Source organism: Cornus florida, unplaced genomic scaffold, assembly GCF_030987335.1.
Source record: "Cornus florida cultivar Cherokee Brave unplaced genomic scaffold, ASM3098733v1 CherokeeBrave_3.0.0_Hap2_Chr11, whole genome shotgun sequence".
In the NCBI taxonomy this organism is placed as follows: domain Eukaryota; kingdom Viridiplantae; phylum Streptophyta; class Magnoliopsida; order Cornales; family Cornaceae; genus Cornus; species Cornus florida.
This window is the reverse complement of record NW_026775581.1, coordinates 92,096,138-92,122,248: the sequence shown is the minus strand read 5'-3', so window position 1 is coordinate 92,122,248 and position 26,111 is coordinate 92,096,138. Positions and strand designations below refer to the sequence as shown.

Genomic DNA, 26,111 nt, shown 5'->3' with positions numbered 1-26,111 from the left:
TACAAATTGCCCCAACTGCCCCTATTTTTTTTTCTTAAGACGAGATACTATTAGATTATATAGCCTGTCCATAGAGTTGCTCCTCTCTTGAAGCACTTTGAGATCGTCATATTCCTCAAGCTCTCATATGATTGCATAAAAAGTGACTTCTATTTATAAAACATTATCTTTCACCGTTGGGTTTTAGAATATGATCCATTATACTAATATCCTATAATTTCTCCGGGAATATATATATATATATATCCATGATCTCCTTTACGTCAAAAATAATACTCTGTTATAACATTAATGGTGTTGATTTAAATTGTCTCACAGTTGAATAAAGAATAAAGAATAAAGAATAAAGATTAAATTTAATCGATCATGTAAGAATTATGATTTTTTTTTTATTATTTTACTTTTTGAGTCCAAGCTTGAGTAAAGAGTGTTATGGAATAAAGATAAAGAGAAAAATAATGACAAGAAAATAAATAGGCATACACAAATGAGATAAGGATTTATATGTGGTTCACCCTCATAAATTGGGTTACATCCACAGGCGATGATGGTTTGTATCACTATAAAGAAGAAGATTATAAACTGAAGAACGTTTTGGTTCTTCCTCACAATAATCTCTCTCTCACACCATTCACTCACTAATAAAGAAGACTCATTCAATACTCAAGAAATACCCCAAATAGTATATGGTTTACACAAATAGAAAAAAATGTAATATTTGTGAATCTCACCATTTTCCATTTTTTTGGAATTTTTCGTTCATGCAAGGGCATTCTTGTCTTTTCTTGTTTGGCGTGCCGGTTGTGTTCGAGAGTTGGTTAGGATATTTCATTGAGTCCAGGACTCTTCGAAATGCTAAGGTTGCCATTTTTGCATTTTTCCGTTTTTTAGGCAGGACAGTTCCTTGTGGGACCCGTTGCCGGAACTGTCGCCTACGGGGGTTTTGGTTGAGTCTAATTGCATCGCATTTATTTATTTAATGTGTTATGTGTGGTTGTAATTTATTGTGTGTGTATGTATATAATTAAGTGTGGTGGAAAATTAAGTTGAAAAATTCAAAAGGAATAATGGTGGACCCACCACTTATCCTTAAAGGGCTTTGAGACCAAGTTTGGTCTCCATTTTCTCTCTCTCCCGTATGTATTCTCTCTCCCTCATTTCTTGATTTTTTTTTTTTTTTCCTTCATCAAAGATTCAAACTTTGATCTCTTCTTCATCTTTTAGAGTTTTAAAGTGCCGTTTGCGGCAAATTAAAAAGCGCATCGTGATCTTTGATTTGATCGGAGCAATTCCTCGTTTGGTGCACCTTGGGATTTCGAAATTCTAAGGCTTGAATTTGGGAAAAATTGGGACTTTTCATCAATTTGAGGTAGGGGTGCTCTAATCCACAATTTATTAGATTTCTTGTGAAATTTTCCTTTAATTTGACTCTAAGCATGCTTAATTGTAATTATTTTGATTATGTTTGTTGTGGTTATTGGTATTTAAGGAGATAAAGGCATGTTATGTGTTAAGTGAACTTATGAATATGATTAAATTATTGTAGTAAAGAAGCATGCTTAGTGTTGATGTAATTTTATGTTCTATGATTTTAAATTACTACGAAAAATGATGTTGTAGTTATGAAAATAAATGACTTTATTTTATGCCTTATGTATTTAAGTTGTTGGACTTGCGAATTGGAAGTATGTAAAATGTTATGAATTAGAAATATGAGAATGTGATATTGTGTGGAAATTTATGTTTTAAAAATGCTTGAATGATGTGAATGATATGTATGAAATTTTTATATTGTCATGGCATTGAAGGATTTGCATAATTCATGCATTACCATTGGGAAAGTAAAGGGAAAAGTTTGTTTTAAAAACAAATGAAATTGTTTTTGGGAATTTTTTTTTTTTTTTTGAAAAGTGTTTGTAAAAACCGGACGCCTAGGAGGCGCCTAGCAGTCCGTGTTGTTAGTGTAGTCTATAAGGGAGTATCGTTGAGCTAACTAGGCCGGATGCGACGCCTTGGAGATGCCTTATGGTCGTGGATAGTTAGTCAACCCTCCATTCGTAACGCCTTGAAGGTGCCTTGGGTCGGATTTCACTAACGGTTTGGAAGTTAAAACGGTATTGTTTCGAAAATGGGGAGCGACATGGCATAGCAAGGTATTTCATTGGCATACATTGTACATTTGGTGGTTAGACGACTTACGTATATATTTGTTGATATTATCGTTGTTTTACTTGTTTTCCCCGAGGCATGATCCCATTTACTTGTACTCTATTCCTTATGTGGATTCACGGGGTCGTAAGAAGTGTGTCTTAGACACTTTCTACTGAGCGTTTAGCTCACTCCATTATTTTAACATTTTTCAGGATACGGGAAGGAAGTGGTGGACGACGCTCCTCCACAGGTTTTGATAGGTTAGTGGACTGTTTTGATATACTTTGTAGCCATGGTCTCATTTTATTATTGTTATTTATTTATTTTATTTTATTTATAAACCTTAGGATGACACGTATATTAAGTATTGACATAGGAAAGAACGGTAACGTCTTTAGTTGACCTCGGGTTCGGGTAAGGACCCGGTTAGCGATTCGGACCCTTGAGTCGGGGTCGTTACAAAAAACCCACCCAAATACAAACTTCAACTCTCTTGAAGATTGTACACACAAAACTAATATACTCTCTTGATCCGAATATTATCTTACTCTTGGATGACTTTCAGATATTTTTCATCAAATGAGTGCAAGGCTATTTATCGCCAAAAATATACTTAGTGTCCAAGTATATTACAAAGCTTCATTTAGAAGCCAAATAACACTTGTTGCCCAAAAATAATTCTTGCTGCCCAAGAATTTCAAAGCTTCCTTCGGAAGCTAATTTTGGAAGCTTCACCATCATACTTCTTTAGCCAAAAGATTTTTGCCATGTCATAAATGAATTTTAGACAAATTTCTAACAAAGAGTCCAACTGAGCTTTTGACTATCCAAGCTTGAGTAGGAGTTGAGCCCATACAGTTGTAACGGTAAAAATAATATTCCAAGTAATTAAATATGTAGACATCCAATGGATTGGTCACTTTACATCATTTGAGGATTGACGAGGGAATTAGATCATGTGACGACCCGAACCTAGAGTCCTGAAGCGTTAGCCGAGTCCTTACTCGAACCCGAGGTCATCTGCGTCAAACCTATCATTTCCAACGTCAAAACATCTTATGTAAGATCAAACTAAGTTCTCCCAAAGGTTCTAAACATAACCCAAGAGTCAAGAGTAGGATGATAAGGAAAGAAGAGCAAAACAAATCCAACATGTGCACTTCGGTCGATCGAAGTGGAGCTTCGGTCGGCCGAAGCAAGCCCTCAAGAACCGGTCAACCGATACTCTTCTTCGGTCCACCGAAGGTGAGATATTGAGAGCAAGAGGATGGTTCAGTCTACCGAAATAGGAGATCCCGAGAGTTGCAATCAGTTCGATCGACCGATGAGCCATTTCGGTTGACTGAAATGACTCCTTCGAGTCCTGATCCTGCAATTAACCTGCTGCACTTGGAAAATGAACTGAAATGGTTAAGGGAAACTTTAAAATGACCCGGACCTGAACTAAGCCATTAATTATAAACATTCAACGCTCATGAACTAATGTGCCATCATATAATCACCTTACAATATCACTTGCTACAATTACATGAAGATATACACAACGATTGCATTAGTTTCATTTACACCAAATAAAGGATAGAATTCATCATTTAAGTTACAAGGTCGTAAATGTTAACTTAGTTACATTTCCAAAACAATAGACATACGAAATAATGGCCTAAGTACAAAATAGCAAGATGAAAAGCTTCCAACACTCCGTCAATTTTGTGGTGGATTGTCATCTGCCAACTTTTGGCCAAGACCTGAAAAATGATAAGTATATGGGGTGAGCAATTTGCTCAGTAGATGGCACTTAAGACACGTCTCTTGTGTCCCCATGAACCCACAACAAAGAATAGAACAATGGGAATGGGGATCATATCATGTCGGGATATATCAATATACTAATCAATCTCAAGTATAAACAATGTAATGCAATGGAATGCAATGCATACCGATGTCTCTCCCCAATTTCAACATTTAAAACCATTACTTTCAAATGGTTAATATAACCCGCCCTTTGGTGACCCCGCAGTAACACAAGAGAAGGATTAGCTAGTGTCCCTGACCCTTGGTACCCCTGCGGCTTCATTTTGGGCTCAGCTAGTTCAACCACGCTAGAGCAATCTCCCTAATTCCCTCTAGGCTATATTAACCCTCCGGCCCTTTGGTACCCCCATGACGACCGGGTTTTCATAAAACCAATTCATCAAAACATTTCCCCCAAAATTCCCTTTTTCATTTCAAAACAATTCCCTTCATGAAAACCCAATGATATGCACATGTATATGTCCCATGCTTTAAATGTCATAGAATTTAGAGAAATTATACTACACAATTAAGTATATTCTATATTCATCATCTAGAGTAATGTATCAACACAATACACATAACAAATCAACAACTAAGCATGTTTTTCACACCAAGCAACCCATATTCAGAATCATGCGTTTTCTAAACAATATGTAGAAGATCTTTAAGATAATTACCATTCAAATTAAGCATACTTGCAACACTTTATGAGATATGATTCACCAAGGAACAAGAAAAACATTAATTAAGAACCCCTACCTCAAATTGATGCAAAACCCTTAAAATGGGTCTCCAATTTTGAAATCCCTAAGGAGACTCAAAGCTAAAATTGTTGGTACTCACGCATAGAGCTCGTCGTGCTCTCCGTTTTGCCTCAAACGGCACTTAAAATTTCCAAGTATAGAGAAAGGAATCAAAGCTTGAAGTTTGCTTCCAAGAGAAAAGAAAAATAAAGAGAAATGAGAGTGAGAAAGAAAATTAGCGGGAGAGAGAAAGGATGAGAGACCATGTGTGGTCTCTAGACCACTTATGTGGTAGTGGTGGGTCCCACCAATTTTCTTTTATTTTTTCTTTTTTTTTTCTCTCAAAATTACACCACACATTTAAATACATGCACCACCAAGTAAATGCCACTTAATTCACATAAAATAAAATGTGTGAAATGCAAATGGACCCAACTAAAATCCCGTACAAAAAATGTGAAAAGACAGAAATACCCTCGCGGCGACGAAATTCCAAAAAATGAAAAATACTGAAAATTAGAAACATCACAATCTCCCCAACTTAAAAGGATTTCGTCCCCAAAATCAAGCCATACCTGGGAATGGAAACAACTCTGGGTACCTGGAGCGAACCTGTTGTTCAAACTCCCAAGTAGCCTCCTCGACTCCGTGGTGCCTCCAAAGAACTTTCACTAACTGTACTGTTTTGCCCCTTAACACCATCTGCCGAGTGTCAAGGATCTGTACTGGACCCTCTTCATAGGAGACATCCTCATCAACATTTACCTCAATCCAATCCAAAACATGAGATGGATCTGGTTCATATTTCCGTAGCATCGACACATGAAAAACATTGCGAACCCTATCCATCTGTGGTGGCAAAGCAAGTCTGTAGGCAACTTCTCCTACACGGTCCAAAATCTCAAACGGTCCAATGAATCGTGGCAACAACTTGCCACTCTTCCCGAACCTCATCAAACCCTTCCGTGGAGAAACTCGCAAAAAAACATGGTCACCCATCTTAAAAGATAGCGATCGTCTCCGCCTATCTGCATAGCTCTTTTGTCAGCTCTGAGCTGTGAGCAATCTCTGTCTGATCAATTTAATCTTCTCGGTAGTCTCGAGTACCATGTCGGGTGATGCGACTCGAACGTGTGCAAAAAATAATGCACAACACTTTGAGTTTGAAAATTAGTGTCAAGTGGGCATCATACTTAAATTTATAAACCGCTTAACACCTATACTATGTAGTATAAGTGAGAAGGGGTCGTCCCAAGGGATTATGAGGATCGAGCAATGTTGTGGAATCACAATTAGGGCTAATAGGTCGAGTGATCAAACAATAGGTTTGTTGGTTGATTAAAGAGCAACTAAATTAAATTAAGTGGTAGCAAAAGAATGCAATTAAGAGTAAGTAAGAGAGAGAGATCTTGGGGTTTAGAGATCACCACCAAGCAATGCATTTTTATACCATTGACAAGTGATTAATGAGGGCAAATAGTGTGTTACAATATTGGTGTGTGTGTGTTTGGTTGATTGATTCAACAAGCAAGGATGACTAGTTAATCATGTATTGTCTAAACATCATGTGAAAGGCACAATATATCTAAGCAATAAAGCATATATTGTCTAAACAACATGTGAAAGGCACAATAGATCAAAACAAGTCATTAATCCTTTCATTAAGCTCACAATCCAAATACAACACAAGGATAGAAACATATGCTAATTGCATTCAAAAGCTTGGATCATCAAACAACAAGCATAGATTGTCCTCCCATTTAACACTACACTACAACTACACTACATCTACACTACTAGCATGAAAATAAACTAGGGGAGAGGCACAATCCATCAAGAGATAAGAATCAACCATCAAGAGAATCACAAAAGCACTCCTTTAAGCACTATGTTTTGACAATCTCCAAATCTATAGCATCAATACATATAGACATGCATCAATAACACAAAATCTAGAGACAAGCACATGAACATCTATTCTAGCATACATAGACATATGGATAGAATGAAATGATCAATTGGAAGCATTAAACCACATAAATCATTGAATAAACAAGATCTATGTAAATCAAAGTGTCAAAACATCAACTACAACACTAATCCCTCAATAATACACAAGATTAAGATATAGAAAGCATGCTTGGGGCTAACTCTAGCCCCAAGAGGATGTCTAGCCACTCATGGTGATGATACTCCAACCCTCAAAGGCTAATTCCATGGTTGAAATCTGCTACTTGTTGATGAAAAACTTCAATGATGTCTCTAGCCTTCTCCTCCTCTAAACTTCCTCTCCCAGAGATGATATGAAAATAAATGTTTTCTCCTTTATAAAAAGTAATCCTTATCCTTATATAGGTAGGTCAAAATGACACCCAAAATGAACTGGGGTTGTGCACACAATATTCCCTAATGATTGGATAAAAGGACAACTTTCAATGGGAAGGAATTTTAACTTTTTTGCACTGGAGGAAGTTCGATTGATCGAACCTTGAACTTGGATCGATCGAAAGTAAGTGAGATCGATCAAACTTAGGCTGGATCGATCCAACTGGCTGAGCTTTTTGGAAAAAGACAAATCCGAGATATTTATGGGAGATATTTATGGGAAAAGGATAAAAATAGTTAGTGGGTGGTACAGTTGTGGATAGGATCAATCATTTGAATAAGGACAAAAGTGTTCGATCGATCGAAGGATAATGTTGGATCGATCGAACTTTTGGAACTTTATGCTTTTGGGTCAAGGCTTGGATTTATCTTGAAGTGCTGAGATCGATCGAACCTTGAACTTGGATCAATCAAACTTTGCTGCTTGCCACCTCTGGCTTCATTTGCTTCCTTCTTTCTCCACTTTGCTCCTTTCTTTGTTTAATCCCAGAATTGCTTTAATTAAGCTCTTATTTGGCCGAGTTAGCTTATTTTCGGGATAAGTGCCTGAAAATGGAAATAATACGAAATCAATCTAAAACGGTAAAGTAAGATAGATAAAGGTACTAGAATGTCTAAGTTTTAGGGGTTTAAATACGCACTTTTCAGTGCTCATCACACCCCCAAACTTAAGTATTGCTAGTCCCTAGCAATGAACTGGAAAGTAAAGGAATGAAATGAACAACTATACAAGTATGACCTAGAAAACAATAAATGGATAACGCCACTTTCGTAGGGAACACGATTGCACTTAGCATATGTAACAAGTCTTTTAAACCCCTAGGTTATCCCTAGCAGACGAGTGAAGTCTCGTAAGGGTTTCCAGAAATGGTATCCACAAACATTAAGCTCATTCTTTCAAAAGAGGTACCAATATTGCAAACAAGCATTAGGAGAAAACTACCTCAAGTGTGCAACTTTTCAAACATTTCCAAGCAATCTCCCAAAATTTCAACATCAAGCAAGCAAGTATGGTTCTCCACACATTAAGAAAATGATCATGCAAAGCAAAATAACTCTAGAATCCTTTTGAGTGGACCGGCATCAAATGTGTTGCTATCTAATCCAACTAAAGAATTAATCACATCCTTACCCTCAAACTAGCACACAAATCTAGTACCGATCATCAAGACAAAAAGTGGACCTTTTATTAAAGCTTTATCATCTAGGTGGGCTTATTCTTTTCACTCGATTTTTATTTATTTATTTATTTATTATTATTTTTTTTATAGGATCAAAGATGGAAGTATGGTGCAATGTGTTGATCTATTAAGCTTTCTAGAGGTTCATGAGGTCGAGCGTTAGGTCAATGACTTCCAAACCAGACGGCTTTAGGGCACTAGGTGTTCAAACACCCCTACGGACTTACAAGCTCAAATCAACTAGACTACAAATCAAGACAACAACCATCTAATCATTTCCCACTTCTCACCTTTTGGGAGAAGTCTTCACTTCTTATTGCTTTTTTTTTTTTTTTAATTCAATTATTAACCTAGAGTTTGGGCCCTCCACCTTTCGGTGCGAGAAGTTCAATGCTTGATGAGGCTAGAATCCCGGCTACTTAGTGAAAAGGGGTTGTTATCCACCTTTATCAAGAATGAAAACTTTCAATGCATTGCTAGCTCAATTGGGATATAACCAATTCAATAATTAACAAAGCATGTACCCCACAAATGAATGCTAGTGTGCGCCGGTGCTACTGTAGAATCTCAGAATGAATCTTAAAATAATCACAAAATCAAGATGATGTGGACCACAAGTGCAAGCATGATATCAATTTTTTAAAAAATTTACTCCTAAATGGCATCCACAAGGCATACAAGGAGTATTGGACTCTCAAGTCAAGCAATTTTTAAATTTTAAGCAATATAGTCCTCAAAAGATCAAAATCATAGTTAAATATGGACCAATCATAGAAATATCCCTCAAATACACAAGTCATGCTCAAAATTTGAATTTAAAACTAACACTGTAAAGCACCATTCCCCCCAAACTTAAATTGCACAATGTCCTCAATGTGCAAAGCGAACAAAGGAAAGAGTATACCAGTGCAACTAAGCAAGAATGATCGGGACTGAAGTATCCGAAGTGGGTGGCATGGCCTCCTCAAACTTAGGATGAACTGTGGTCCTGAAAATTGGCACTTGGATAAACTTATCAGATAACAAAATGGGATAATTAGTGCACAGTGGACATGTAAGTGTAAATGGGATAAATAGATAAAGAAATGAGAGAGGTATAAGGGTGGTCCTAGAAATTGGGTAGCACTCTCTCACTGAAGTCACAGTGATGCACCTGATGGAGTCAAACATACAGATATGAGAATACAATCATATGACATCCATAGCAAAAATAGATATATATAAAACGGATAAAGTGCAGGTACAACAAAAATACCAAAACCAACAGACCGGCTGTAAAAATGATAATGTGACAATAGTAAAGTATCAAAAGGAGAGAGATATCATAAGATAGAAAAGACTGGGAGCTCAGGAGGATGAGGTAGGGCGGGCAGGTCTGGCTCCGCGGATGTCTCTGGATAAATCTCTGAACATGGTTGCGACATCCATGCGGAAGGCAGTAAAATCATCTCTGTGGGCTGTGAGGTCAGCTCGGATGGAAACAACAGCGTCCTCAAGCGTTTGCAGACGTACTCTAAAGGCAGGGGTCATATCTGGAGTCTCAAGCATAGATGAATCAGAAGAAAGCTCCTGAGTCTGCTCCTGCTCATGAATGGGCAACTTGGCTGGAGAGTCCTGCTCTGCATCGTCTGCAGGGCACTCTAAGTCGATGTCTAAATGCTCTGCAGTTGGATTGACTGGTGCGTCGTCTGCTACGGGATGTGCTGCTGCTGCCTCTGCCGGTGCCTGGGCCTGGGCCTGTACTTGTGCCTCCTCCAACTCCAACTCCGCTGTAACCAATACTGCGTGGTCCCAAAACCTGGTAATAAGGGAGTGGTAGGTCTTGTTCCAGTCCTTCTTGAGGTAGTAATAGGAACCTCTCTCAGGGTGCTCCCGAGGATGGATGGGGTAGCGTTGGTCAATGAGAATCTGGGTGATGAGGTGGCTGAAAGGAAGAGACCTAGCCCGTCTAGGCATCTCCTTGCCGATGTACTCGTCATACAGCTTCCTCATCACGCTCCAGATGAGCGCGGGAATGGACACCTAGTGCTCGGTGTAGAAAGAGTAAAAGGCTGTCAGATAATCGCCCCTCCTCTGAATCTTGTGCCCCGCCATGTAGATATTCTGATAGAGAATGGAATCAGTAAACCAAAGGTCGTCGGGAAGGAATATCCGGGTGGCGAAGGTCTCGCCACTAGCATGGTGACCTGTGAGGAAAACTGTCATGTTGGCATATGAAGGCCCGAATAGCCTCGGATATGTGTCCTGAAGCTCTGGAGGACATCTGTGTGGACAGCGGCAAGAGCGGGCTAAAGTGTCCACTGTAATGGTGATCGGATGACCATTGATAAAAGTGAACATCTCGGCTGTGGTACGTGACGATGGTCGAAGGTTCTGGTAGAACAACCGAACCAGCCATGGGTAGACCGGCTCTGTAACGGGGGTAAGAATAGCGGCTAGGCCCCTCTGAATAATATCCTGGTAGGCGGATCGGGTCAGCACCGATCGAGAGAAGAAGGCCGTGTCAAACTCTGACTCATGGTCGAGTGTCATGTGCACATATCGAGTCGTGGGCCTATCACGTAGCAGATGGGCTGGCTGAGCTGGCTGAGGTGGTATATATGAATGCTCAGCTCCAATCTGCGGTGGAGATGGTGATGGAGTAAAAGCAGGATGAGCCGCAAAAATGGATGGTATGTGGTCATCCTCAGGCTCATGAGATGGTGACTGAGGTGGGGTAGCCTGTGTTGGCTCCCGCTGTGCATAAGAGAGCTCTGTTGGCTCCTCTGTCCGTGGCCTAGTATGTCGGGTGGGCCCGTGTTACCTGTTGGCAACGGTCTTCCTCTTTACCATGGCCTGCAAAAAGAAAAAGAAAAACTTGCAATGGGAGTTAGTGCCAGAATAAGAAATTTAAAAACACAAAATAAAATCATGTATGTCAAGTAAAATAGACAAAACAAATATGACATGAATCTATGCAAGTGGTTTAATATGAAACATGCTAAACAATGTAAGTATAAAATGCATCCAATGTGGAATATCACAGGCATTGGGTATAGATATGATAGCATGAACATAAGATATAATGAATTAAGTGTGTGTGTGAGATCTGTGAAGTTCGATCGATCATAAAAAGAAGTGAGATCAATCCCAAAAGTTGGATCGATCGAAAGTAAGTGAGATCGATCTCACTACTTCGATCGATCAGAGACATGAGTTCGATCGATCTCTCAAGATCGATCAGAGATACTAGTTCGATCTATCGAACTGTACGACATTGAAAACTCAAAGGTCACAGATCTGTGACCTTAGAAGCATGGGGCCCACACGAACGTGTTCGTGGGCCCATCAACACAACAAATCATCCAATCCCATCACAAATCGAGGCCCATACTCCCAAATCGAATTAAATCATCAAAAATATATACACATATATACACATATATATACATATATATACAAATGCTTCAAGCTTCAACAATGGAGGATTTTGTCATGTCTATAGCATGTATTCAACATATTAAGCATGTATGCACAAGATTGAAGCTTAAATCATGGGGACATTCTCGGATCTTACCTCAAACAATGAGAGAAGTGTAGATGTGGAAGAATGGAGATGAATCCGAGAAGGGAGAGAGAGATTGATGCTTAAATGCTCGCTGGAAAGCTTCGCCGGAGATGGTGAAGTGGTTGGACGGTGACGGCGATGAAGAGAGGTTAAGGTTTTGAGGATGAGGGTGAGTTAGATCAATCTTTGTGATCGATCTTACAAACCCTCGGTTCTATTTTTAAAAACATTCCCGACAGAGTTCGATCGATCGAACTCAACTGTGATCGATCGAACTTTGATGAACTCTCTTCAAAGTTTTTTTTTTTTTTTAATCAAATTAAATTGAATAAACACTAATAATTAAAACTTAATTAAGATATTTTGGGTTTTTTTTGAAAACTTTTTAAAAAATAAAATAAAATATAATAAAATAAAATGAAAATAAAATAAAGTAAAATGAAATAAAATAAAATAAAAATGAAAATATTTTTGGATTTTTGAAAATTTGAAAAGTCAAAATAATGAACTGAAGATTGAAATCGATCGAAACAAGAGTTCGATCGATCAGACAGAGAGCAAAAATATGTAGGTTTTTGGTTCAAAATTTTGGCTAAGTGTTGGAACATGAGATCGATCGAACTGGGAAGTTGGATCAATCGAAGAACTTTCAAACCAATCATGGAATGTTTCGATCGATGAGACAGAGAGGTGAAATATGCAGGTTTATGTAGGCTCAAAATTTTTCTAAGTGTTGAATCATGAGATCGATCAAACTTTGAAGTTGGATCGATCGAAGGTCTCCTGATCGATCTAAGAGTTAGTTTGAACGATGAGACAGAGAGGTGATTTGGATGCAGGTTTCTGTAGGTCGAAAATTTTTCTAAGTGTTGGATGCAGAATGGAGTTCGATCGATCGAACTCAGGTTTGAGATCGATCGAACAATGCAGAATGCTTAATAATGACATGAAAGCTCATGCAATCCTCACCAAAGTTCTTTTCAATGCATATGAGAACCAAAAACAAGTATCTAGACTTCGCAAGAAATGAAATTTAAGATAGAAATGGGGGAGGAATACGGTTTTGACACCCTACGAATGCTTTTGCTAGTCTTTAACGTCTCTAGCAAGACATTGGGTTCTTTTAGCCCGGATCAAAGATCTTATAATGCATCCCCTCCTTGTTGGGGTGATAGATGTTTTGAACTCCTCCCAACAAATGGTTCTTTGAAGAACTTGTTGGATTAAGCTCAAAAGAAATCTTTGGTCCCTTATCCATGCAATTACAACCCTTGGGCTTCCATGCCCTTTCAAAGCAAGAATTTGAAACAAGATTTTGAGAATACAAGGTTGAAGATGATCCTTTAGAAGTTTTGGTTTTACACAAAAGCTCATTTCCTTGGCATTGAAGATCATGACATTCATCTACAACATTAACTTCTCCCTCATATTTGCCAAATGAATTGGGTGTGGTATTAAAGATATTCAACTTCACCTTTATGTGGCCAAATGAGATCTTCATTATCCCCGTCCTACAATTGATGTTAGCATTAGCGGTTGCCAAGAAAGGACGTCCAATGATAATGGGAATTTGGCTCTTAGGATTGGGAACCGGTTCCGTGTCTATGACAACAAAATCAACCGGGAAGAAGAATTTGTTAATCTTTATCAAAACATCCTCAATTATACCCCTAGGCTTCTTAATGGATCGGTCGGCAAGTTGCAAAACTACCGACGTCAGTTTCAATTCACCTAGGCCCAATTTGACATAAATTGAGTATGGAAGAAGGTTAACACTTGCTCCTGAGTCAAGAAACGCCCGATTAATGATATGATCACCAATGATGCATGATGTAGTGGGTCAACCGGCGTCCTTAAACTTTGGAAGAGTGTTATGTTGCAAAATTGAGCTTACATGCTCGGTCAAAATCACTTTTCCTGGTGCTTGGCTTTTGTTTATTTTGGGTGCACAAGTCTTTCAAGAATTTGACATAAGCCAGAATTTGCTTGATTACATCCAATAGTGGAAGATTAACTTTCACTTGCCTAAACATTTCCATGATTTCATTGGTTTTTGCCTTTTGCTTGTCTTTTGAAATGGATCCTTTTAAAGCATCCGGAAATGGAACCTTTGGTTCAAACACTTTTTCAAAATTTTCTTTTGAACTCTCTTCAACACAAGAGGTTTTCAAATCATTTTTTAACAAAACCTTTTCAAACACATCTTTCAAGACTTTCTCATTTACAAGGTCATGTATATGCAATGAAGGAGGAATGGGATGTGAAACGGGACAGGTGACAACTTGAGGTTGCACCGGTTCACTCTCTTCATTGGACATTCCAACTTGATTGTCCAGAATCCTACCACTCCGCAAGGTAGTCACCGCATTAACATGTTCAATGGTGTGGCCTTCCGATGAGGAATGGGTTTCCACAACACATTGAGAGTGCTTGCTATTTGCCCTACTTGGGTTATTAACTTTGCAATAGATTGAGAATGAGAATGAAGTAATTGAGTGTTAGCCTTTAAAGTGCCCAAAGCATTCAAAACTTTCTCTTCAAAGGTGGGACTTCTAGTATTACCTTGGGAATAAGTTTGGTTGGGAAAATGAGAATTAGCGAATTGATTCCCTTGTGATTGATAAGGTCTATAACCTTGGGATCCTTGGTTTTGAAGTGGATGTGGAATGTACTTCCTTTGAAAACCACCTTGGGAAGGGTTTGAGCCCTCTCCTTGGTTTTTCCAAGAGAAATTCGGATGATTCCTCCAACTTGGATTATAATGAGTACCATAAGAATTGTTCCCTTCATTCACAAAAGCCGCATTGACTTGTTCATTAGGTTCACTTTGCACTTGTCCGTGAGGACAATGAGAAGTAGAATGAAGAATACTAGAACAAGTTATACATGTTTCATTTGATGCACGATGAGAATGGTTAGGGAAGGAAGATACTTGGTTCGCCGAGTTTTGGTTAATCAAAAATTGATCAAACCTTTGAGATAAAGACTTCATTTCGGCGGCTATTTCATTTGAATGGTCGACTTGATGTAAGCCAACACTCTTCCTACCTTGTGAATTTCTACCATTCTTAGATGATAGTGTTCTATTCAAAGAATTTTCACTCATGCTTTCATAGAGACGCCACACGTCATCCTTATGCCTATCAATGTATGAGCCACCCATAGAAGTATCAACCATACCCTTATAGTTGTCCGATAAGCTCTCAAAGAAATATTGAACTAATTGCCATTTGGGCATGTCATGATGTGGACACTTCCTAAGCAATTCATTGAAGGGTTCCCATGCCTCATAAAATGTTTCTCTATCCCCATGTGAAAATTCTTGAATTGAGGTTCTCATAGCATTGGTCTTAGAAACTGGATAGTACTTTTTCAAGAACTCTTGTTGCATTTCTGCCCAAGAAGTGATTGAAAAACGCCTAAGATTGTTAAACCAATACTTTGCCTTGTCTTTTAAGGTGAATGGAAAAGTTTTAGTCTTAAAACCTCTTCCGGCATGTCCGTATATTTTACGGTGGAACATACTTCAAGAAACTCATCCAAATGCTTGTAAGGTTCTTCACTTGGAAGTTCATGATAGTTAGGAAGAATTTGAATGGTTTGTGGCTTAATTTCATAATGATGTGCTCTAAATGGAGGCAATTGGATGCATGTAGGTGCATTATACTCATTAGGCACATAATGGTCTCTTAAAGCAAGAGGTGGATTAGCTACTTGAGGTACAACATGAACACCTTGGTTTTGAATTCCTTGATTGTTGATGGGAGGTTGTGGAGCATACATTGGCCTTGGCATTCCATATGGAACTTAGCCTTGTTGTTGTGGTGGTTGGTGAATGAATGGCCTAGGTATGCCTAATGGTATTTGTATGTTCTCATTGTGCACATTGGGATGAAGGATACCTTGTTGGTCTATGTGACCAATGTCCTCAACATAATTATCATTATAGTCATCCATTGAAAGATTGGCTCTATTTGAACTTCCTCTTCCCCTATGATTTCTAACAATAGATTCAAGATGCAAATCAAGAGGGACAAGAGTTGGTCTCAATGAACGACGTCCATGCATACACAATGCAAAACACAACAAACACAAAGAATGACAAACACTATGCCTTCACAACAATGTAATTAGACTTCTTCCACAAACACTTAATTCATACTCCCATGCTTTAACAACAATGATGCAAGACAATAAAAAATAAGCTTCCACGCGGGCCGACGATTTAACTAAGGGATTGAGTAAAGAAAGTTTCACAAAGGTCCTTTAGTATTTCAACTCCAAATTTAAAGCTTAGCTTAGCAATTTTAGAATTTTTAGCTTTTTGCTTTCTTTGCTTGCTTGAATTGAATGCTCAATGGCTCTTTTGCTTGCTTCCTCTCCAACAATGCACCTAGTTAAGTAATCAACACAATAAGTAACCAAAAAGAAAAATAAAAATAAAGTAATGACACGATCAAAATAGTACTAATCCTAATCAATTCCACAAATCCAACGTTGCCTAATCTAATCAATCAATCCCTGACAATGGCGCCAAAAACTATGATGCGACCCGAACGTGTGCACAAAATAATGTACAGCACTTTGAGTTTGGAAATTAGTGTCAAGTGGGCATCATACTTAAATTTATAAACCGCTTAACACCTATACTATGTAGTATGAGTGAGAAGGGGTCGTCCCAAGGGATTATGAGGATCGAGCAATGTCGTGGAATCATAATTAGGGCTAGTAGGTCGAGTGATCAAATAATAGATTTGTTGGTTGATTAAAGAGCAACTAAATTAAACTAAGTGATAGCAAAATAATGCAATTAAGAGTAAGTAAGAGGTAGAGATCTTGGGGTTTAGAGATCACCACCAAGCAATGCATTTCTATACCATTGACAAGTGATTAATGAGGGCAAATGGTGTGTGTGTTTGGTTGATTCAACAAGCAAGGATGACTAGTTAAGCATGTATTGTCTAAATATCATGTGAAAGGCACAATATATCTACGCAATAAAGCATATATTGTCTAAACAACATGTGAAAGGCACAATAGATCAAAATAAGTCATTAATCCTTTCATTAAACTCACAATCCAATACAACACAAGGATAGAGACATATGCTAATTGCATTCAAAAGCTTGGATCATCAAACAACAAGCATAGATTATCCTCCCATTTAACACTACACTACAACTACACTACATCTACACTACTAGCATGAAAATAAACTAGGGGAGAGGCACAATCCATCAAGAGATAAGCATGAACCATCAAGAGAATCACAAAAGTACTCCTTTAAGCACTATGTGTTGACAATCTCCAAATCTATAGCATCAATACACATAAACATGCATCAATAACACAAAATCTAGAGGCAAGCACATGAACATCTATTCTAGCATACATAGACATATGGATCGAATGAAATGATTTATTGGAAGCATTAAACCACATAAATCATTGAATAAACAAGATCTATATAAATCAAAGTGTCAAAACATCAACTACAACACTAATCCCTCAATAATACACAAGATTAAGATATAGAAAGCATGACTGGGGCTAACTCTAGCCCCAAGAGGATGTTTAGCCACTCATAGTGATAATGCTCCAACCCTCAAGGGCTAATTCCATGGTTGAAATCTGTTCCTTGTTGATGAAGAACTCCAATGGTGTTTCTAGCTTCCTCCTCCTCTAAACTTCCTCTCCAAGAGATGATATGAAAATAAATGTTTTCTCCTTTGTAAAAAGCAATCCTTATCCTTATATAGGTAGGTTAAAATGACACCCAAAATGAGCTGAGGTCATGCACACAATATTCCCTAATGATTAGATAAAGGACAACTTTCAATGAGATGGAATTTTAACTTTTTCGCACTGGAGGAAGTTCGATCGATTGAACCTTGAACTTGGATCGATCGAAAGTAAGTGAGATCGATCGAACTTAGGCTGGATCGATCCAACTGGCTGAGCTTTTTGAAAAAAGACAAATACGAGATATTTATGGGAAAAGGATAGAAGTGATTAGTGGGTGGTACCACTGTGGATAGGATCAATCATTTGAATAAGGACAAAAGTGTTCGATCGATTGAAGGATGGTGTTAGATCGATCGAACTTTTGGAACTTTATGTTTTTGGGTCAAGGCTTGGACCTATCTTGAAGTGCTGAGATCGATTGAACCTTGAACTTGGATCGATCGAACTTTGCTGTTTACCACCTTTGGCTTCATTTGCTTCCTTCTTTCTCCACTTTGCTCCTTTCTTTGTTTAATCCCAGAATTGCTTCAATTAAGCTCTTATTTGGCTGTGTTAGCTTATTTTCGGGATAAGTGCCTGAAAATAGAAATAATACAAAATCAATCTAAAATGGTAAAGTAAGATAGATAAAGGTACTAGAATGCCTAAGCTTAAGGGGTTTAAATACGCAATTTTTAGTGCTCATCATCGGGTCCTAAGGCAGCTGTCTCGCCTACCTCAGTCCAACAAACTAGAGATCTACAGGGTGTTCCATACAACGCCTCAAAAGGAGCCATCTCTATGCTCGCCTGATAACTATTGTTGTATGCAAACTCAATGAGTGGAAGATAGTCCTCCCAACTACCACCCAAGTCAAGCACACATGCCCGAAGCATATCTTCCAACATCTGGATAGTACGCTCCGATTGGCCGTCTGTCTGTGGATGGAATGCCGTACTAAAATGGAACGCTGAACCGAACGTTGCTTGAAGTCCTTCCCAGAACTTTGAAGTGAACTTGGCATCCCTATCTGAGACAATGGTTACCGGGACTCCATGTAACCTTACATTCTCCTTCACGTAAAGATTACCAAGTGCCTATGCATCATCTGTTGCCTTAATAGGAAAAAAGTAAGCCGTCTTGGTCAGTCTATCAATGATGACCCATACGGCCTCGTTGCCCCTCCGTGACCGTGGAAGACCTGTAACAAAATCCATAGCACTTTACTCCCATTTCCATTGAGCTACAGGCAATGGTTGCAACAATCTAGCTGATTTCTGATGCTCAGCCTTCACCTGTTGATAGGTAAGGCAGCTAGCCACAAACTATGTAACATCCTTCTTCATCCCGTTCCACCAATGCTGACGCCTTAAATTGTGATACATCTTAGTACCACCTGGATGAACTGCAAAGCAGGAAGTGTAAAACTCCCGTAAGACGTCCTCACAACAAACTGTGGGAACCACCAATAAATCCCTGAACTGTAGGCCCCCATCTGCATACAAGGTTTAATCTTTCACTATCTCACCACTGGAGATCAAAGCGTGAACGACATCTAAATCAGGGTCTTATCTCTGTGACTCAATCACTCGTACAACAAGAGTAGGCTGAGCCACAAGACTAAACAAGAATGCTGGCTTACTGTCAACATCATCATCAAAACACTGCAATCCCATTTCTGCCAGATCTTCAAGCATCTTCCATTTTCAAATAGTAAATCCGGCCAAAGTTCCATGAGATTTCTGGCTTAAGGCATCTGCTACCATATTTGCCTTACCCTGATGATACTGCAAATCAAAATTGTAATCTTCCAAGAATTCAACCTATCGTCTCTGTCTGTTATTCAAGTCCTTTTGGGAGAAAAGGTACTTGAGACTCTTGTGATCCGAGAATACCTCGAATCTATCACCACACAAATAGTGTCTCAAACACATCAGTGCCAACACGACTGCTTGTTTACATATTAACAGTTGGTATCCCTCGGATCTGTGCTCAGACTTGATCACCCCTGGCTCTAGAATCGAGGGGTATCATAGTTGGTATCAGAGCACTCCAGGTTCTAGTGTCCTTAGAAGTGTCTTTCGTTAGAAGTCTTCCATGTTGCATCTCTTAAAAACTTAGAGCCATTCTAGGATTTGTCGTACTCGTTTACGATTCGTTAGGAGAAACAACTGATGTCAATTATGTTTCATAATTATGGAATGGTTGACATTAGGAGGAGGATGGGGTCCAAGGCGACAGCGGTTCAGACCCAAAGGAGTAGAGGAGTATGTTATCGGGTTCTTTATCAGAAGTAGAACTTGAGATCGAAGGTTTAGTTCCGGTTGGCACTACTTTTAGAAGTATAAGCCAATGAGGGATATAGGAGTGCGTTTTAGGTCACCACATAATGGGACTAACACGATTTCAGTTGTTCTCGTAAAGGAGACAACCGAGGAATGGGAGTCCGAAGAGGATTATGGGGGAGGAGAATTCAACATACCCATGAAGAGGGTATTGAATCTTAACAATCAAGGATCGCGCAAAGGTGATCTCGTTCGCTGATAGTACAGTGAATGATACTAAAAGTGTTGGTGGGGATTGACCTACATATAGTTAACCTTGTGTATTACCTTTAAACGAGGTAAATAAAGAGAACTCTTTAGGGGTTCAGGAATCAGATGGAGTTTTTCTCAGAACGAAGCAATGATTTTATATCACGTTCTGGGGAGTATGGGGATTAGGTTGTGACGGTGTAAGTTGCTTTATACAGCTACATTAGACGGTTTGCATTCCATGTATAAGGAGGATGAAAGTTAAGCCTTTGGCATTTGCTAAGGCAAATGGATTTTGTTTTGAGCTATGGTTTGAGCGTAGGTGTTGAGGTTGGAAGATTACCTCTGGAATTGGAAAATGAGATTTTAAACCAATCAGGTAAAGTTGGGTTCTAAAAGAGATTTTCTTCGCTATGAGGAACGATGTTTTACGTAGGTTTCTATTGTGTATTATCATGTTTTATTGTGTGTGCATTATGTGTTTCATTTTCGTTAATTAGTCAGGATCGGGAATACGGTTTGGTTGGGGACACAAGTGAGTGATCAGTCAACTATCGTTTTGGAGGAATAATGTTGATTATGCTAGGATTTTGGGTTTGACATGCGTAGTTATAGTACGTTTTCAGGATGTTATAAGTAAACTGGCAGTTCGAGTCAAATGATATAGATTCATTTGATAAACTGTAACACCACAATGGTTTATCGGAGGAACTGACTTGGCTGAATATCTTCTCAGAAATTTTAAACAAGTGTTTCCAAGTCAGCAGGAGGATTTTGGTACTGGTTTAAGTACTTATTAGGATGACACCGACTAAGGATAGTAGACGGATTAACTACCCATCAGTCTATTCTTAAATCAAGAATTTGATTCATGAGGAGGTGTCATTAGAAGAAGTTACCAGAGTTCCATATCAAGAAGGAAGCAAAGTTTCTTCATTTGCACAAATAAGGTGAGGAAATTTTTTTTTAGGTCATAGTGCAATAATTAGTTGTTACTAGGAAATCTCTGACTAATTGGAGGATGGAACGAGTTCATATTTCTCGAAGCTAGACAGGAAGTCTAGTAGACACATACCTGTGTTAAAAAAAAAAAAAAAAAAAAAAAATTGAAGGTGAGGCCAAACATCTAATTATAGAAGCTGGTGTTAGTAGACTAACGATACTTTCGTTAGACGAATTGGAAGGAGGATGTAAGGACTGAGGTTTGTAACTCTTGGTTTTTATTTGTTCTGGAGGAAACATGATACTTCACAAAGGGAAGTAGATGTTTGGAGGTAGGTCAGAGGAGGGACATAGTGATTTTGTCTCAAAGTCTGATATCTAGCAAATAATTGAGATGAACCGTCAGAGATCATTAGATCCTTGCAGCCACTTCTCATACTCGAGCAGGACTGACGGAGTAGTTTCGACGAATCTAGATGAGAGATTGCTGATTCTACACAAGGGTCAGGATTCTGGTTGACTGCTACAATTAAATCAGCTTTATGTTGTCTATTTTGGAACTGGAAAGATATCAGTTCCTACGCATAGCACGGATCACGAGACGGCTTAGATGGATAGGTGTGATGGTTCACAATTTGCATTAAGTTTCATCTTGTGGAAGTAATAGGGAGGAGGAAGATCGTATCAACTGGTGTGGTAATTGAATCTGCGGTGGTTATTGTGCCATCCGTTGCATTTTAGCCCGTGGGAATAATAACACTTGCTATTACCAGGGAAATAGAGACGGTCAACTTGGAATATTTGGGCTAACCCCACAGGAGGTAGTACCATACTCAGATGAGTTTAGGGTCCTGAAAGAGGATTGGTAGTTTTCTTACTGATTCCAGGAAGGACTGAGTGACTGAGATGTAAATTAGTAAAATTTTACAGTGCGGTCAAATGGTTATGATTTGCATCACGACATACAAATTTAGTTTGGTGCGGTACGGATAGAGACACGTATATCACTATCTCTACGGGTAACACCTGCTAACAAGGTGGAAAATTGAGGCTTGGATATCATTGGAGGTTTTAGCCACTTCCTATATCAACATGGAAGTAGAACTACTCAGGAGTGGATGGTTGGTCGAAAGTACCGACATTGGTTGGAATTTTAATTCCATATGGATTAAGAGTCGTGGATCAAGTAAGTTCGATTGACGTGTCGGGTTTGTTTTGACATGTCGTGTCAGTTCTACATTGCACTGATAACGGATTTATAGTATGTGGTTACCTCTTATAGGGGTTAAACATTGTTATATCAACAGAATTTTGAAGGTGTTGAAGCAACAACTACACTTCACATCCCTAGATGGGAAATTTGTTCACAATGTAATGTGTGATCACATAGCAAATATGCTTAGGATATATATCCTAGGTTGGCATGGGTAATTGAAAGCGGTACTTAGCTTGTCTGTTATTATCTGTGCTATTGTTGGCACAAGGAGGTTAGTGCGACAATGCTTGGGATTTTGGATAGTATGTTGTATCGGTCTCTCACTGGTTGATCTGGCATGGAGGCGAGATTATATAATAAGACCTTGTCTTTCTTTAAGGATACATTAGAGAAACGTACTCTCTTTTGGGTAGTGATTGCACGCGGGTTGGAGGCGATAGTCGGATTTTGTAGATAGTTGAACTCGTATATAGGAGTTTTCTACTCGGAAATGGTTGTTTGGGAGGTCTTCCGTATCGGAAGCAATGTGTTTTGGAGGAAGGTCAGTTTTACGTATGGCGCTGACTTTTCACGGATTTTCTTTATCGATTTAGGCAGTAGCCTATTGCTTAGCATTACCAAATTGTTAAGCGCTAGATGCATAGGGATTTTATGAGGTTGTTCTCTGGAACTTGGAGGAATAGGGATCGTTACCTTCATTAACATGTTCGGTAGTATTGGATGGTCGCTAGATACAACCTCGGAGTTGTACATTTAGGGAGTTTTTACACATAAAACCTGGATATTTTTTGATGTGTTGGGATTTGGTGGAGCTCATATAAATGGCTGTGCCACACGAAAACGGAAATGAATTTTGCAAAGTCATTAATTCAGAGTTTCATGAATTCCGAGGACGGAATTCCTTTTGTTAGGGGGGAAAAATGTAATACCCTTAGTTTTTAAAAGGATAAAATTGGAATTTAATTTTAAATTTGGGTTTTTATTTCATTTTTATTTGATTATATGACTTAGTTGTTTAAATTAATTGTTTTATTTGGTGAAATTATTTTATATGTATTTGCTTAATTACTTAATTATTATTTATGTGTTTAATTTAATTATTGAATGGAAATTGTTTTAATTTAATTATTTGATTAGTTTGTGGTTTTAACTATAATTGTTTTATTTGTGAGTTAATTTAATTATTTGATTAATTTGTGGTTTAAATGAATTATTTGTTTTATTTGGCTGTATATAGTGTAGGTTTAGGGTTTTCTTTTAGGGGGATTAGTTAGCCATCATATAACTAGTCGTGGAATTAGGGTTAGGGTTGTAATAGAGCCTATATATATCTAAGTGGTTTTTCTGCAAGGGGGGTTTGAAAACAAAAACTCTTTTCCCCGTAACCAGAGAAAGAGAGAAACAGAGAGGTTGAAGGGAAAACATGAAAGGAGAACTGGGAAAGGCTTTCAGCTATGGAACTGAAGGTCGTATGGTTACTGTGAGATAGAACTGAAGCAGTGAGTAGAGAAAGGAATAGTCTTGGAGAAATTCTGAAACTTAGAGATGGCGATGAAGGTTTCAAACTGGAATCTTAAGGCAAGTTTCATTTTATTTCTTTCCTGTAAACTTGTGTTCTATGTATTCTTTATAGTCTCCAGGGATTAATTCAACTGTTAAAACATGGTGGTTGATGCATATTATACCAGACTATAATATGTTTTTGTTTAAAAGTACTGAAATTAGTTCTTGCATAACACTGTGTTGATTATGGTTTTAGACTTCTGTAAATTAATTCGTAAGGAAATCCAAGGAGTTTCTAGGATGGTTTGGACTATAATTTAACACTGAAAACTTTAAAACAGAATGTTGATACATGTTTCAGACTTTAAACTGTTCGTATGCTTCGTTAAACTGAAGTTGGCTTTTCTTGTATAAACTGTTGTGTGTTGTTTTAGCTTTTCGTTAATCGGTTCACACTGGAATAAGAGGAGTCTCTAGGGATTTAAGAACTTTAATTGAACCCTAAAAATCTTAAAAAGGTCTGGAATAGGACACTGGACGTCGCTGGAAACATAGAAGGCAACTGGACGAAGCAGAGAAGAAGTCTGAAGCAGAGAAGGCTCTCAAAGAGGGAGAGCCGGCTCTAGGAAGCAAAGAGCCGGCTCCCACTCTATTAGAGCCTGCTCCAAGGTTATGGGAGCCGGCTCTAGGCAGGTTAGAGCCTGCTCCATTTGTTTTGGGAGCAGGCTCTGTGATCTTATGTGTGTACTGCAGCTATTTATGTGTTGTTTGGTTCAAACTGTGTTTTTTCCACTGTGTTTGGGTTAATGTGATGGTTTAAACATTAAATCATGGAGTATTAACAGCCTAGGATGCATTAATTTGTTTATATGCTAATGTTTTAAACCGAAGGAAAGTCTAAACCGAGTCGCATGTGGTTTACGGACTTAACGGACCGGAAGGATTTAATTGTGCAAACTGTGTCTAGCAATTAAAGAGGGTTGGAACATGGATCCCAAACATTATACCATGCTATATTAGAGCCACCTTTAATAAATTAAGGTCTTAGTACTCATGGATTTAACCGTAGGAAAGTATATAACGATACAGGCGGTTAACGGATGGAAGGAGTTAAATTGCCTAATTTAATTTTAGCAATTTAATGGAATATGTATATATTTATAAATCTTGTTTTGGTTGTATGCTAGGATCATTTAATTAACAAGTTTGGTCTATGCATAATTGGATGTTAGTGGTTGAAATACTAAATTCTTTTCTACAATGCAGGGATTTAAGCTTGGAATTTTAATTGCTCTAATATTAAGCATTACACTGCAATTATTTGGATTAGGGTTTGGATTTAAATTGCTGAACTAGTACTATTGAATGTGGCCTGGAATTAATTGGAGAATTATATATATATTTTCTGTCAATTAACTGGATGGATGCTGGATTTTAGCTTGATGATTTATTAAACTTTGTCTCGTTAGTACATGGATGGATTCTGGATTTTTAGTTGATGAACTGTTTAAATTCTGTATTTATCAACTATTTGGATTATGTGGATTTTATGTGATGAACTACTTAAAAAATATTGCATCATTTACGGATCATTTGCATGATACCGGTATAGGACGGTGGCATACAGAGGGATGGATTAGATCAAAACGCTAATCCCTACCCATTCATACATACGGAATGGATTAACTAAAACAGTTAAATCCTACATGGATGCATGTCTTGTCAACTAAAACAGTTGAACGATATAATGGATATTTATTTTATTTTTCTACACTAGGAAGGAAATTATATATGTACTTATGGTACCGTGGTACGAGCTTGAGTCTCCTGATCACGGTTAAGGTGCGTATATCGCTTGGATGGATAACTAGACCTAATGGCATTCCCTGGTAGGTCTAGGTGTGCATGACTACGCTACGGCGTTTTGCGTGTTACCTTCTACTCAGGTGTGATGACTATAGGTTAGTGAATATCTTATAGTGTGTATCTATATCTATATGGACTATTTTAGATATTATCGAGCTATCTAGGATGTATCTGCGTATCGGATTTATGTACGGATTGTGATATAATGGAACTTGCATGTGGGCCTGACCCACTCCTATTTTTCAGGTACTCGTCAGTACCAGGCGTAGAGCTTGATCGTGTTGATGCAGATACAGACACCCACTCTTCTGACTACATAGGATATTCTTCCTTTTTAGCTTTGTATTTACATTCTGTAATTTTAATTATTGTTTGGGGATTATTAAGGGTCCACTAGATGGATTCCCGAGTTGTACGGATTGGAAGGATTTAAATGATATTAATTTATTATTTAAAGTTTGAGGATTTTTATTTTAGATTTCTTTTAGCGTATTATTATTTTATTCTTAATTCAGTTTTTATTCC

The 26,111-nt window shown here is 38.2% G+C and overlaps 1 long non-coding RNA gene and 1 pseudogene across 1 annotated transcript; both read left to right on the top strand.

Moving 5' to 3' along the window:
- Positions 1–1,026: 1,026 nt before the first annotated feature.
- On the top strand, positions 1,027–26,055 carry LOC132286032 (uncharacterized). The gene is made up of 3 exons (XR_009472652.1): positions 1,027–1,369; positions 2,364–2,411; positions 25,833–26,055. It is a non-coding gene; the product is annotated as an uncharacterized LOC132286032 (long non-coding RNA).
- Positions 15,038–15,136, top strand: LOC132287543 (small nucleolar RNA R71; annotated as a pseudogene).
- Positions 26,056–26,111: the final 56 nt, after the last annotated feature.